The sequence below is a fragment of the Macrotis lagotis genome, chromosome X (genome assembly GCF_037893015.1).
Source record: "Macrotis lagotis isolate mMagLag1 chromosome X, bilby.v1.9.chrom.fasta, whole genome shotgun sequence".
Taxonomy (NCBI): Eukaryota; Metazoa; Chordata; class Mammalia; order Peramelemorphia; family Peramelidae; genus Macrotis; species Macrotis lagotis.
The window spans coordinates 283591252-283608033 of NC_133666.1; the positions used below are offsets into that span (position 1 = coordinate 283591252).

The 16782-nt window shown below is 36.2% G+C and overlaps 1 long non-coding RNA gene across 8 annotated transcripts in view; it reads right to left on the reverse strand.

The window, feature by feature from the left end:
* The window catches only part of LOC141503344 (uncharacterized), a 154199-nt gene that overhangs the window by 8322 nt on the left and 129095 nt on the right, over window positions 1-16782 (reverse strand). For 4 of the 8 annotated variants that reach the window (XR_012472819.1, XR_012472816.1, XR_012472814.1 and 1 more), the window contains one exon: window positions 11231-13946. This is a non-coding gene — a long non-coding RNA (uncharacterized LOC141503344). Of the gene's footprint in view, window positions 1-404; window positions 10953-11230; window positions 13947-16782 lie in introns of those variants that run through there. The other 4 variants (XR_012472817.1, XR_012472818.1, XR_012472815.1 and 1 more) reach the window with 4 other exon arrangements.

Genomic DNA, 16782 nt, shown 5'->3' on the forward strand with positions numbered 1-16782 from the left:
CTCTTCATGACTTCATTTGTGGGTTTATTGGCAAAGATACCAGAATGGTTTGCCATTTCCTTCTCCAACTCATTCTTCAGATGAAAAAACTGAGTCAAAGAATATTAAGTGACTTGTCAAGGATCACATAGCTAGTGTCTAGAGGCCAGATTTGTACTTGAAAATATGAGTCTTTCTGACTTCAGGTCTGGTACTCTATTCACTATGCCACCTAGTTACAATAAGTTACAACACTACTAAAAGGTATCTATTCTTGGGTTATAGAAATAGAATGTTTACCTTTTAAGATGAATTGCAACACTCTCTCCATATAGATGGTCCCTCTTTGAGAAAGTGTTCCTTACTTATATTTTCACTCTATTGAATTCAAATGATTTTTTTTTTTACATTTTACCTTTGTTCCCACCACCTTTTGCCCCCCCAAAAGTCCAAGGATGTTTATGCACTCAAAATGCATATAGAACAAAAAAAGAAGAACAGAAATCTGGATTAGTGTTAATCCTAGCATTGTGAATATACCCTGCTCTCCAAATATCATATCGAGGTAAGGTACACCATTCTCTAACTTCTTGTATTCCCACTTACTTTCAATTCTATAACTATCCAGTTAAAACACTCTTAAAGCAGGCAAAAGCTCAAGTCAAGAAAATCAGTTCAGAATAATCTTATGGGATGGAAAAATTTTGCCTCTAGCAATGAGATATGATGGTAAGAGCAATGGATTTGGTATTCAAGCTCTAGGTTTGAGCCCTTTCTGGAAGTTACATAGATGATTCTTCTATATGCCAATCATTCAGACTTCTGCCATCAGTTATCATATTCCTTTCAGTTCCTTTTCTCTTACTACTCTCTAGGCTAAATATTCCTAGCACCTCAAAAAAATGACTCTTTTATGACACAGTTTCCAGAACTGTCATGATCCTAGTCACTTGGTTCTCAGTATATTCCAGCTTGTCAATGTTGCTCCTACAATATATACCCAGAATCAAATATGACTGAGTATCGACTGCAATTGGATCATTCTTTCCCTTAATCTGGACATGATACTTTTATTACTACTAAGATGAAATTCTAATTTTTAAACTTCCTTATCCTACACAGGCAAATTCACAATATGTTAAGCAACTATTATGTGCAAGGTAGTATGCTAAGGGGATTGAAGGATTTTATTTCTTTTTTTAAACCAAAACTAAGACATTAAATTTATACTTATTAAATATCATTCTACTTTTCTTCAAACGGTCATTCTAGACTGTAAAAACTTCATTCGGTTACCTCATATACTAAGTAACTCCACCCTGGACTTTTTCATCTTTAAATTTGATAAATCCAATCTTCTACCTTCTACCAGGTTAAGAAAAACCACCGAACCAGATGGGATACCAGTTAAGGTCTTCTTTCCTGCTGATATCAGTCTAATATTCAATGTTCTTAGAGTATCATTTTTCAATTAACCCCCAAATCTCCTTCCTCATACAGTTATCCAGCCCCCAAAAACATCTTCAAAAATTTTATCAGAGCTGTGACTGAAATCCAGGTCCACTTCATTTGGGATGTTCTACTCTATTAAGTTCCTAACCCTTTTAGAAAGGATAGTATGATTAGTTTTTTCATGATTCATTTTTAGGAAGTCCACCATGTTGGCTCCTAGTTATCATTGGTTTCCTTTCTAAGTGCTCACAAGTTTTCTGCTCATCCCCAGAGCTTAGCACAATGATTGACCCATAGTATGTGCTTAATACATGTTTATTAGCTTATTGACATGTTCTAAAATTTTGTTGGAGATCAACATTATCTCCATCTATAAAATGTGGTAGACTCAATAACCTCTAAATCTCTTTCAACTCTGGATTTAGGATCTTACAGTTCTATAATCAAGTTCACCAGTCTATATTGTGCACAATCCTTCTATTTTTCATTGCTGGAAAACCAGAGACTCTTGAAAACTAAAAAAGAGCTTTAGCAATTTTCATTGAAAGAAATAATTTCCAATGATGAAATTTTAGAATATTGAAATTATAACAGACTGGCTTGCTGATGTGTTGCAATTCCCCTAAGTAATAAAGTTAGCAAGGCAATGTTTTAAGACAAGGAAGGATTTCTTAGAACCACTCAAAATATACTTGTTAAGCAATGGTCTACAGTGCCTAGTCATAAAACCAAGGCTTCCTCCTACAAGATGCCCATGACTCAGCTATCTATTCTCCAGTTCAACAACATGCCCCTGCCTCTGCCCTCAGACAGTTTTTGTAATAGTATATAGATATAGATATAGACATAGAGATAGAGATAGAGAGAGAGACAGAGATAGCGATAGAGATAGAGATACAGACATAGATAGATATAGATATAGATATAGATACAGATACAGATACAGATACAGATACAGATACAGATATAGATATAGATTAAACATAGACATAGACTAGACATAGAGACAGAGACAGAGATAGAGATTAGCTATAAACATATATATAGACATAGATATAGATATAGACATAGACGAGATAGAGATAGAGATAGAGATAGAGATAGAGATAGAGATAGATAGAGATAGATGTATTTGCATGAATGCTTATCCATATTTTGACCAGGTTACAGTCTGATAACTTGCTATAAGTGCTTTTATGGGGCTGTTTTTTTTTTTACTATTAGGGGAATTGCAACCAAGCAGAAAGTTCAGTAGCTATTGAGAAACTGAGAGTGGCACTGACTCAAAGGTTGGATGATAGAGGTTGGATAGATAGATTTATAAAGATAATCCACAGCCAAAATTTAATGGAAAGAGACTGACTTCAAGTCTGGGCTCTGTGACTATGTGACCATAGTTAAGGCCCTTGAGAGAGTTTCATACTCCCCCTGAGCCAAATGACCTCTAGAAGAAGTGTCAAACTTTTCCTCATCCTTCACTACTGACTCTGACTAGTATATGTTAATTCATCAAATACTATAAACATGTAAAAAGCTCTCAATCTAACAAAAAGATATGCTCTCACAGTGACCTGAACATGATTATCAATCTTAATAATCATCATCACCAGAGCAATAGGTATCATTTATATATTACATACTATGGGTTAAGAAATGTGCTAAGCATTTTGAAATTATTATTCCTTTTATCCTCACAATAACTGGGGAGTTGTGTTATTATTGTTATTATTATTATTATTATCATTATTATTATTATTGTTATCCCTGTGTTACATAGCAGAAAATTGAAGCAAACAGTGGCTAAAAGTCATATCCAGGGTCATGCAATTAATAAGTGTTTGAGATCATATTTGAATTCAGATCTTCCTGATGCTAGACTCTGTACTATATTCACCTAGCTTCCCTTAAGTATCACAATCTTATTCTTCATGAAGGAAAATAAGGAAAGAATAAAGCTAAAATATAACTATAAGAACCCACAGTTGCTAATGGAAGCCACATTCTGGATCCAGTCATTCTGTGTGTTCTACACCTTGGTCATCAAGTATAGTTCTGGTTACAAGTTATATCATCTCTTCCCTTATACCCTGAGCTCCCTGTCACCTCCGTTCAGTAGTACATAAGACTGTCTTGAATCTTTCCATCACTCTCTTCTTCTCTTTTCTATCACATTTAACATCACTTATCTCTCAGATAGTCAGATCCAGCATCACATTGTTCAATGTGCTCAGAGGGCAGCTATTTATTTTTATAGGAGCAATGTCATAAGTGAATGACTGACAAAATGAAGTTATAGTGCAGCCTCATATCTTTTCAGTAGGTCTTGGTTATAATATATGAATGATACTATTATGAAACTAATTTTAGACCAACCATATGTAAGTCATACCTTTACAGCCTTTTGAGTCAAGTATGCTGTAATAGGTGGTTGGTTTCTTCTGCTCTAACTTTCCAAGTATCTTCTGTTACTCTATCTCATGTTTCTGTAGCTACTCCGATTTAGCTCCATCACAAACTATTGCCTTGTACTCCATTCTCTTACATCAGTACCCTAGTGAATATATATTCCCATAGCAGGAGGTGAATGGGGCACTCCTCAAGTTGCTGAGAATGGGCACTTTGGTTTCATAAGAAGAGGTAAATGTGTTCTAAGCCCTTGATGAAGACATGCACTAGGCAAGGTTTCCCATTGGTCCCTTGATCTTTATGATAGGGGAACTTGTGCTTCACCAAAAATATCCACTCAACTCAAAGGTTTTAAAAGAACAGACAAAACTCTCCTGACTCCTCTGCTCTCCCTCCTTTTTGAGTGTGTAGCTTAGGACTCTGCAAATTCTCCTTTGGATTTCTTACCATAGTGGAAGGGGGATATTTTTCTCCCTGCCCATTCTACCACAGCAGCTATGGCAGTTAAATATAAAACTCAATGCTGTTCCAAGCCCCACCCTCCCTGATCTGAAGGATCAATCAGGATCTGTTGATTTTGCATGCCCCTTAGCAAGGAATCGGAGGACTTAAACCTGTCCTCATTGAGCCAAAGAACACATTCCCAACTCCCATGGACAAATGCTCCAATCTACCCCTCAAAATATTATTCCACTAGAGTCTGCAGGTCAAATTTTATATTACTTATGTTTGTGATTAGCAACTACATCCTAAAGGCATCAGCAAGGAGTGTTTCAGGGGGCTTGATGTTTCCAGTGATGAATCACTATTTGAATCAGGACAGCAGGTGTAAGAAGAAAAATAGAGAAGTCTTTACAACACAAAGAAAGTGATAGAGAAAGTTAAGAGAGATTAAAGGCCACAGTGGATTGTGACAATGCTAATTAATCTGGCAAATCGAGCTAGATTAACCCACAGGAAGTCTGAAAGAAAGAAGAGAGTGAAGCACTCACTCAGATTCTCCTTAAATGCCCCCTCAGGGTTCATGGGATAAGGCAGTGTTTTAGGAGTAATCCAAGTCCTGCATTGGAGAGCTTGCCTTTTGGGAGTGGTGGGGGATGGGGAGGGGGAGGGTGGTCTTACACTGGAGAGTTTGACTCTGGGCAGGGTTTCTCTGGACCAGCATAATCTAGTTTTGCCTTACCAATGAGAACAAGGCAAAGTCAGCCTACAGGTCAAGGTGAAGTGTTTTAACAGAGGGTTACAGGATCAATAGGATTACAAGGTTTTAACAGTGCAAACAAAAGATTTATAAAAATTTTTCTAATTAATTTCAATGTTTCCTATGCCCATGATTCCCTGCATGAAGAGGACCCATGACTCTATCTGTGCCCTCAAGTTCAACTTCAAGGTCACTCAGGAAGTCATTGTATTTTGAGGTCTAGGCAAGGTTTCTAGGGTCACCAGAATTTTGGGAAGTCTGTCCAAGTCTTCAGGAACACATATACAATTCTGGTCTTTCCTTCTTTCTTCTTTCTTCTTTCTTTTCTTTCTTTCTTTCTTTCTTTCTTTCTTTCTTTCTTCTGTCTTTTTTCTTTCTTCTCTTTTTTCTTTCTTTCTTATTGTTCTTCTTCCTTTATCCATTCATTCTTTCATTCCTTCCTTCCTTCTTTTCTTTTAATTTGGTCCAGTCCTGTGGTCATTGCTGTAGGGAGTTACCCCTTAAGGAAACTCCTTATTAATTAGATTTGCAATTGTGCTGAAATTTATAGTCCTAAAGAGTTGCCCAGATGCACTGAGAGGTTGGGTCACAGATCCAGCCTGTGTCAGAAGCAGATTTCAAATCCAAGTCTTGCTCCCTTGGAGGCTGAGATTCTCCATCTATACTGTGTTGTCACATTCTCAACCATGTCTTTCCATAAATCCCCATAAAGTAATCATTCCATGTACAGAGGGAAATCTGCAATGTTGCTAATAATCTCAGTTTCCATAACAAAGATCCATCTTTTTAGTGTAAATATTCTCCTAGTGATGGAATATGACTGTCCTTCATGATCTATGGCAACCTGGGGAGAAACAAAATTCTTCATCTTCACTAAAGTATAAACAATCTTTCATTTGAAGTATCGCCTTTCCAGGGACTCACAGCACTTTCATAGGAAGTAATGCCTTCTTATCAACAACAGAAACAAAAATGATCTTATCAGTTTACATTTTCATAAAGTGATCTACATAGATAATTTATATTGTGGAGAAGCAAAATTTTTGACAAATTTAAAGTTAATCATTGAAAATTTCAAAGAATTATCTAAACTCTTTGCAAATCTTTCCAATGTTTAAAGAGGTTGTTGTCTTTTAAAACCAACTTATTTTGCTCTTACTCAAGTGAATGAAATTTAGAAATATATAAGACCACAGAAATGTAGAATTACAGACTCAGAGTTGGAAGGGACATCAAAAATCAGTTTGTCTTTTTTCATAGAGGAAACTGAGTCCTAAGGTTGTTAAATAACTTGCCCAAGGTTGTCCAGATAGTAAGTATAAGAAGCTGGATTTTATGATTTTTTTAACTTATACACAAAGTTTATTTAACTTCAAGTTGACATACTTCTCAATCAGAAGAGCTGCTCACAGCTCACACCAACTTGTTTGATCTCATTTGTACGAAGAGTATTAAATGATGATTATTTTCATTCATTATCAGTTGGAAGTTCATTATTATTTTTTGACTTTGATTTAATCATTAATTTTATTGGGTAAAAAAAGTGGAAGAATTTGAAAGGGAATTTTACCTAAAAATAGCCAATCATCTTGGTCCTTGCTTTGCCCACATTCTACCCTTCTATATGATTTTGAATTTATCCCAGGAGCCATTTTTGAAACTCTGCTTTGGTTAAAACAATTAACTTTTGATTAAAATTTGATAGACTTTCAGATATCAAATGAGAGATTTTTTTTTTCTCTAGCCCAGAGGCCTTGCAATTCTAGTGATGGATGTGCTGTCTCTTTTCCAAGGACAAGCCTAGTTAAGTTCAAAGAGATTCAGTCATAGGTTGGCCTTAAAGTGACACTTTTTTCCTCCTCAGATTTTCTAGTTTCTAAAAACACACTATGCTGAAATGAGATGAGCTATGGAATTGCAGACCCCATAGGAGGGATCCATCTCTCTAGCCTCCAAATTGCAGCTTTAGCCTCCCAGAAAAAAAGGAACCCAAATTCCCTCTATACAGGGTTCACATCCTCATTCTGTCACAAACTATTGATGTGATCTTGAACAAGACTGTCCAGAAAACCAGTTTCCTTGTTTGCAAAATAGTGGAAAATATTCTCCAAGGCCTTTTCAAACTCTAACAGTCTAATATTCCACAAAACACTAAAACATGCCAAACATGTAAGGAAAAAAACAGAAATCAGGTTTAATATGCAGAAAAGCAATAGCAAGTCATGAGGCTCACAAATAATGCCTAAACTGCAAATGATTTAAAAAACTTTTATTTTAACAAAATCCTCAATTAAAGAATCTTTTCTGGTCTTTTTGACTTGACTCTCTAAAAAGGTTCTTTTTTTTTTCAGACCCAAAGGGTGCTGTAATAGAAAGCTCACTGGAATGAAGGCCAGATGAAAAGAACTCTTGTCCTGTCCAGTCCCTAGCAGCACTGCAATTTGGACCTATAAATTAATGTTTTGATAAATAACATCTAGGGCAGCTATGTGACACAACAGATAGAATATCAGACTTGGATTCAGTATTAAGCATCAACCTAAATTCAATTCCAGGGCAGCTAGGTGGTACAGTGGATGGAGGACCAGCCTTGGGGTCAGGAGTACTTGAGTTCAAATCCAGCCTCAGACACTTAATAATTACCTAGCTGTGTGGCCTCGGGCAAGTCACTTAACCCCATTGCCTTGCAAAAAAACCCCTAAAAAATGAAATAAAATAAATAGATTCAATTCCAGCCTCAAATACTTACTAGCTGTGCAATCTTGGGCAAGTCACTTAACTCTGTCTCAGTTTTCTCTTCTGTTGAATAAGAGAAAGAAATCAAACTACTCTTATATCTTTGCAAAGAGAACCCCAAAATGAGATCACAGAGAGTCATACATGACTGAAATAATCCAACAACAATAACAAAATGATTTCTAATGTCACTTAAAGGTCATATCTGAAAATCTATAAGTCTCATCCTTTCCTGAAGCTAGTCAAGTGTAAATCATTGTCAAGACCAAGGGTGGGAAACAGAAAGCAAGACTCCAGTCTAAACCAGAATATGAGCCTGAGTGCAGATGCAGAAAACTGAAAAACATTAACTTGACATTTACTCCTTCACTGTTTTCTGTCTCCTCTCTCAATGAACTTAGCTCAGATGAGGGTGACTACTTATTTCATTCCTTCAGACTTGCAATGCTAAGTAAATACTACCAAGAGATTAAGGTTTTAGAAATACAATGATTGTAAGGAGACTAAATTGTTTTAAAAGGAAGGAAGGAAACCAATATTTGAACTGAGGAAGAGTTGATGTGATAACAATACTAGATAAGGTAGGAAAACTATTCAAAGCATTCATTTTTTAAAATGACAGCAGCATTCATCCTCTGTGTATCAGACCATCTTGTTTACTGTACAGTATAGGATTAAGTTCTGGCAATCTTTGCCCTTGAATATGGTAACAGATACCCCCAGAGAGTTAAGTAGACAATAATTAAGGCAAAAACAGAAGACAAGTTCACATGGAAGTCAGCATTGCATTGTGGTTACTGCACTGAACTTAGACTGAGGAAGATCTGTGTCAATCTTATCTAACTGTGTGACACTGGAAAAGCTGATTAACTGCTCAATTTCAGTTTCCTCATTAGTAGAAAGTGAATAATAGCCCCTAATTTACTTGGTTGTTGGGAGAATCAAATGAGATAATATGCAATAAGTACTTTCCAAAACTTCAAATGCTATATTAATGTTTGTTATTTACTGTCACTATCACCATTATCATTATTATTATTTTTTATGATTTGAAAGTTGTTAGGTGACATAGTGGATAGAATTCTAGGCTTGAAGTCAAGAATGCCAAAATTCAAATTCACCTTCAAATATTTACTGGCTATTTGACCTTGACAAGTCACTTATCCTCTGTGTACCACAGTTTCCTCAACTATAAAACTGGGACAGCAGTAACTTCACAGGATTTTTGTAAGGATTGAAGGAGATAATATTTGTAAAGCACTTTACATAGTGCCTCTATAGCAATGCTAGTTGTTGTCTTTAATCACTATTACTATTATTACATATCATCAAAACTAAAAGGCATCAAAACAAGAAAATTCTCACATCCAAAATAGGTTGATTCATTTATTAGGGCCACATCATACTTAAAATATATAGATATTATCTATGATCTCCTAAGCACAGCTACTCTCTTCACTGAAACACAACACAACCTCTTGATCCCTTCCTCCCCTGTGTAATTTTTATTCATATTATCATATCCCATAACACACACATCCACAGCAGCGCTACCCAGTTCAGTGAAAGCTTTCCTGTTTTTTTTTTAATTATATATTTTTAAATTTTAAAAAGTACTCATTTTATAAAATATCTCATGCTCAAAATGCTGTGTCTAGGATACAGCAGATAAAAAAGATAAATTTAATGGGTATAAGTTTATGAAAGTAATAATAAGGCCCTCTTGTGAGATTACCTTGATGAGGCTGGGCATGGATGATATATCTTAAATAAGGTATGAACATGCACATTGGCCCATTGACTCCACAGTAAGGATAATTAATTGAGTAATAAACAGTCAAACATTTAAACAGTATTCTTGGACTTTTGCCTTTAAAAGGCAAGCAGACCAAGATAGAGCAATTAGGAAAGGGGATACTCTGAACCATGACATGGAAAGGCAAACCCAGATCTTGTGAGGTTTTCAATGATGCCATGAGTTATGTGAACTGTATAGGTCCTGAGAGAGGGGATAACTCTGACAACTCTCAGGGCTTTCTCTCCTTTTAGAATCAAGGGTGGTCTGGAATTCTGTATCAGGTGGTCCAGAATCCTGTAGCTTTCTCTGTGGAACATGTAGGTCAACTGGAGAGAGAAGAAACATTGTTTTAACTGCTTATGGATTTAGGAAGGTCTTCTGCAGAATAATTTTAGAGAAAGTCAGAGATCCTAGGAGGCAGAGAATTCTAGGTGTGAGGAAAAAGCAAGGCAAATGCTTTGAGGAAAGGGAACCACAAAAGGAAAAGGGGGACATTCTAAGAAGAGGTGAAACCATGAGCAAAGGCTCAGAATGAAGAATATCACACATTTTCAGGTAGGCAATGAGTTGACAAATCTGGATGAATAAGACATTCATTTAGTATAGGACTGTACTAAAAAACTAATAATAACAATAAAAGGAGGTGAACAGAGAATGAAGTACCTTTATTATTCAGATAAAAACATTGACTTTTCTATTCTTTTGGCCATATAGAGTCTCTGAACTAAAGTTTTTGGTTTTTGTTTTTTGAGGATATTTTTAAGAAATGGACATGATAAGCAAAAGAAACTCAAGCGTTTATTAGATAACTAGTTCAAAGGACTAGGAATTCAAAACAAATCAAAACCTAAAAATAAAAAGCAAGCCTTGCAATCAAAGAGCTTACATTATCTCAGAGGAGACAAAACACACATATATAATCACATACAGGATAAATAGCTGGCTGTTGTTCTTCATTCTCAATCTCCTGAGCATCCCTATGTTGAAGTCAAGGTAGAGCATATCCAACTGTGGTAAATCAGACCAATACAAGCTCAGAAGGTTCTATGACAGATAAGACAAAGAGATGAAATGATGGGAAGAAGACATCTAAATTTGTGAATCTCATTTTTCTTTTGGGCAACTGCAATTCTGTTTTGCTCATGAAGCATAGCACCTTCTTTGATGCTGGCATCATGTGGGGTAGTCCTGTGACAGTGTCTCCTATATCATAGAATGGATTCCACAGATTTTCAGAGAGACCTTGATTGTGTCCTTTTATTTCTTCTTCTGAGCTCTGTGTGAGCACTTGCCTTGTGTAAGTTCTCCATAAAAGTGTCTTTTAGGGAATCATCCATTTTCCATTTGAACAACATGATCAACCCATTGGAGTTGCATTCTCTGTAATAGAGTATAAATGCTATTTAACTTATTCATGCAATTTCTATTCCTTCTTCTTGATAAGAAAGAATGGGAATTTGTATGAATAAATGAAATCCATAAAGAAATAGAAAACCCAATTTCAGGCATTAGCTTTAACTTCCTTCCATATGAAATCTTCAGAGTGATTTCTTAGCAAGTCCTTCCCTCCACCTCCTATCCTCCCTCCCTCTCTTTTTTCTCTTTTCTTCCCTCCCTTCCTCCCTTCTTTCCTCCCTCCATCCCTCCCTTCCTTCCTTGCTTGCTTCTTCCCTTCCTCCCTTCTACACTGCCCTCATTGAACCATATTTGCAGTATTCTCTCCAACTCTTCATGTCACATCTTAGGGAAAATCCTTTATGGAAGATTTACAAAAAGACTGACAAAAATGATGAGAAGCTTTGGATAGATGGTGACAATTGAAGGAAGACCCACCTCAAAACAAATATGGATCCACTGAAGAATCAGAGAAAATAAATAATCCCCTGCCTTGTCTCTGGAGCCCTAACTTTGACATATTAAGATGATTTTTGGATTATTTTACATCAGAATTAACATGTTATGGTTGTCTTTTTGTTCCTAGCACCTAGCTCAGGGCCTTGCCTGCATTAGGCATATAATGAATGCTTGTGGGATTGAGTTATTATTCTTTCAACATCAGAGGAGATTGACACAAGGGACCAAATAATTGTGGTATTATCATTATCTAAAAGTTAGCACCTGCTGAGACAGAGGAACCCAACAGCTCTGATGGCTTTTCCATTGTGGAGCCTGCTGTGACCATAAACCTGATTTATTTTACCTGCCTATTTGGTCTTGCTGAAATACTTAAAGACTTCCAAAAAATTAAAACTTTGATAAGTGTTAAATCAGCGTCTTACAGTTGGAACTGATTCTATCCTCTATTTTGACATGGGCAAAGAGACCCTGTAGTCTGAGTAATGTTAAATCTAACTTTACTGCTGATGCATGTGGTAGCCATCGCTACATGATAAACTACATTCCATTTTTTCTATCTCTAAAAATGGTGATATTCCTCAGAATACCAACAAGTTCTACGGTCTAACTGCTTTGAAAGTCAAAATAAAAATAATATAATATGATATAGGCCCAAGTATAGCCTTTCACTGAATAATGCAATACTCTCTTGGAATTTGTTCTAGTTCATGTGCTCCTCCTTCCAATTTATTTGTACATGGCCTTTTAAAATCTGAGTTCATAACATTGCTCTCTTTAAAATGAATTTTTGGTCTTTCTTCTTCAACCACTTAATTTGTTATTTATCCATTCATTCAGTAAAACATGTTAAGTAATGATTGTGAAGAGTATTTCACTAGTCAAAAGAAAAGATGCAAAGTTTAGATAAAACATGATCCCTATCTTCATGAAACTTAGTCTAATAGATGATGGAGATAATAATGCAGATACTAACTGTACTTGATATTATATGATAGTTATCATCAGAGAATTATAAAACAAAGTGCTTTATGAATTCTGACTGGGAAAATTGTTACCAACTAAATCATTATATTATTGACTTTTGTTTTTGATATTCTCCTTTATTTTCCTCTTCTACTGTATTACTTTTTAAAGTCTCTGGCCAAGGGATTATGTTTATCATTTTAAAAATATATCCTCTTTCCCCTTAACCAGTACTTACAAAGTCTCTAGATGGAGCTGACAACTACTTCCTTTAGCATGCCAAGGCTCCACCTGAGGGACAGGGATTTATAGTACTGTCAGTCATGAGTTCCTTCCAATGTGCTTCCCACTGATTATGAGTCAGATTTAATTAACTTTAGAAATCAAATTTATTTAACAGGTAAAGCGAGTAGGTTGTAATGGAAACATTCCCTAGAATTAAGGGCATGTTATCTCCTTACATGCACAAGCTGCCTGGGGAGAATGGGTTCAAACTTAGAGAACTTATGTGACCAAAGGGGAAACATACTCCTTTTTGCCCTTTGGGGGAGAATGTTGGGGACCTTCATGAAATTTCTATTAGGCATAACTAGATATAACATTCCTAAGTCTTGAGCCTTTGTGGAATCTTAAATCTGTCTTGCTTCAATGTATCTAATTTGTATTCAGTGCATCTCAGATTTCCTTGTAGAAGCTGCCAATCAATCACTACTGCTCTCATTTGCTGTTGAGTAGTTTTTGTCATTCCCAATTCCCCATGACCCCAAAAGAGAAAGATCCTGAATTGGTTTTCCATTTTCTTCTCCAGGTTATTTGTTTTAACGGATGGGGAACTATGGTAAACTAGGTTAAAGGGACTCAACCCAGGAGTAAAACATCAGTGACTGGATTTGAACTCAGGTCTTCCTGATTCCAGGACAGGCTTTCTATTTCCACTGTGCCTTCTATCTGCCTGACAATTGCTTACAGAAACACTACTAACTTTTAAAGTTTACAATGGTATCTTCTGATTCATAGGTTTTCAAGGATAAGTGGGTGGGAAAAGACCTCTTCCTCCATCCCCTTCCCATACCCCAACTCAGGATAGGTTCTTTCATATGTTTTTCACTGCTGTGTTCAATCACAGTTCATTGACTGCTGATGGAATACACACTTGCAGAATTATAAAGAGACCCCAAGGTATATCTGATTCTTTCAGGCAATCACAAAATATTACTTATACTGTGTAATCTACAAGTTAAAGTCCAAAGTATCTATGATTTTTTTCAAACTAAGGACTTATTTTCACTTAGCTTACTTTTGATTAATTGATTTGCTTAAGAATGCAAAATTTCTGTGATTAAATTAATTATGCTATTGCAGAGGTTATATATTTTAACTATGGAAAGAACAGATCAGTGTGTTGGTAATTGGTAAAGTGGATAGAGTGTTGAGCATGAAATCAGAAGGACTTATCTTAATGATTTCAAATTTGACCTCAGATACTTACTAGCTGTGTGTCCCTGGGCAAGTCACTTAACCTTGTCTGCTTCAGTTCCTCATCTGTAAAATAATCTGGAGAAGGAAATGGCAAACCACTTCAAGATCTCTGACAACAAAACCCCAATGGGGGCCATGAAAAATCATATATAATTGAAATGACTCAACAACAACTATAGCAACAAAAGAACAAGTATCATTTTCCCCAAAGTATAGACAAAGAAACTGAAATTCAGAGATGTTGATGACATGCCCAAAGTCTTTCATCTACCAAGGGGTAATATGTATGATATATCTGAATATGATTAACATTTCCTGTTTAAAGATGATATAATCATTTCCCTGAAAGAATTTGACCACTTCCACTACCTTTTTATTAAGAATTTAATACAGAGAATTCCTTTTTTTACTTCCTAAATTAACTGAAAAATAAAATTGTCATCAGGACAAGTCAAGAATTTATCAGATTCATGACTGTTTTTGTAATTAGAGTTCCAGCTGGTGTCTGCATCACTTAATTCCCCCATCACTTTAAAATCTTGCCTTTGTGCCAGTTCTGTGATTTATAATGGAAAAGCATCATATTTTAAGACAGTTTATAATGTTGTCCCTAATTAATTTTATTCCTTCCTCTTTCCTTTCACCCCAATATTACACTTTCCCAATTCCCCATGGGTAATAGGTAATCCCCCAATTACCCATCATTACACCCATTATATTTTCCTATAGATGGGCCTCTTCTTAATAAAGAATGATCTCTGGGCAGCTAGGTGGAACAGTGGATTAGAGCAGCAGCCCTGGAGTCAGGAGAACTTGAATTCAAATCCAACTTCAGTCACTTAATAATTACTTTACTATGTGACCTTGGTTAAGTCACTTAATCCCATTGCCTAACAAAAAAAGAAGAAAAGAACGATCTCCATTACTACCCACCACCACCAACACCCTCCTCACCTACACAAAAAGCAGGAATATTTTTAAACAAGGTAAATCATTCAATGACCAGATAGCAATAGTGACTCTAATCTTGCCAAGTTTCAGAGAGAACTATTTCATTTTTTAATGAGTCACTGTCACATCATTTGCTACCCATTCTCTATACCATAATCTATAAACATCTGAAGTCTTTTTCACAATCTTATTTTTATTTTCTTCTGGAAAATTCTCAATCACTGAACTTCTTCATTCTCTATCACACCTAATGGCCTCTTCAGGTTGATTTCATTTTTCTATCTGAGTATTTTTCTCCCTCTTCCTCAAATATCAGCTTAAAGCCCCTCAGTCTTCTCAGAGACACTTCTTCCCTTGCAAGGAAGGCCTTTTATTCTCTCTTACCCTCTGTTCCTCTTCCTTCCTTCCTTCCTTCCTTCCTTCCTTCTTTCCTTCCTTCCTTCTTTCTATTCTTCAATAAATATTTCCTGAGTGTCTACTGTGTTCATAGCACAAGTGCTTAGTTGAACCTTCCTCCAGGTGAGAATAACTCCAGAGAATTAGCATTAAAGAAAAGACTACCTATCCTCAGTTGGTCCTCCTATTTAAAAAAAAATGTACCTTAGATCTAGCCTATGATGCAAACATCTGGATGAAAAGGGGAGAAATCCAATCCATTTATCAAATGCTTTTATAGTTTGGAAGCATAGAAACCAAACTAGAGAAGAATATGTGACATTGGGAGCAAACTGCAAAAACTTTGGGCTAAATTTTATTTTTTCTTTTAATTACAAGTACACAAATTGTTCATCAGTCTATGCTGCATCAGTCTTTCTACCCTAGGAACCTGTCTGATTGTTGATATGGTGCCACTTTGGTACAAAGAAATCTGATGACATAAACATATCCTTTTCCCCAGTGTTCAAGTTGTATGTGATTTAACCTTTCACTCCTGCATGTTGATATAGGTGAGATGTCAAAAATTTTCACCAGAGCTGTTGGCAAGTGTTTAAATGCATTTTCATCACTCTCACACTAAGGTAAAGTGAGCAGCATTCCCTTTGACAGGTCATTGTTACCCAGCCCACATCCCCCACCCTTTCTCTCCTCACTACTTCCTCCAGCCTGAGACAGGAAAACTGGGACAATGAGCTGGGATCAGTAGTCACTGTAGTCACTGTAAATCTGTAATTACTTAAAATGTCACTTCCTGTTTGGGGAAGAACAAGTCTATATCACATATGGCATGGAAACCAAGGTCTTGGTGTGCAAACTGTTAACAAATGACTCAAGCTGGGACACAAACATTAAGGAGACTGGTGTCATATACCATAATCCCATTCTTTTCTTATCTCCCCTTAAGTTTCACTAGACACATAGATAAACTCTCTTACTTCCTTTGGCTCAAATCCATCCTGAAAAGTAGAGATCAACAGCTTCTGCTCCCCTCATATTCCATAGAAACACACACATACACACACAGAGAGAGAGAGAGAGAGAGAGAGAGAGAGAGAGAGAGAGAGAGAGTCACACTATTGCAACTTCCCCCTAATCTGAAGATTTTTTTCTTCAGGGTCTCATTCACAAGGACTGCAAAACTGGCTTTAGGATAGTTTTTATTGACAATTGAAGCTATAAGTGGCCCCAAGCAAGTAGCATTCTTGAGGTGCTCTGCACAAAATCACAAAATATCAGAGCACACTGATTGATCAGAGGACTTCATTTTGCTTTCTTTTGGATGTAGCTTGCTTCCTGACCACCAATAAATACCCAGTTACTTACTGTACTCCATCTCTCTCAAGCTGCCAGGAAAATAAGAACTTAAACATGCAACAGATGCAAAAATGGCCCCTGGAATGACTGTTTTGGATAAAGCATAGCCCTGACATTAGCATTTTCACCTGCTGAAATAGAGTGTGGATTTGTCACTTGGCAAAGGACTCTACATTTAATTAAAGAAAGCTATTGTTTCCAATGCCCA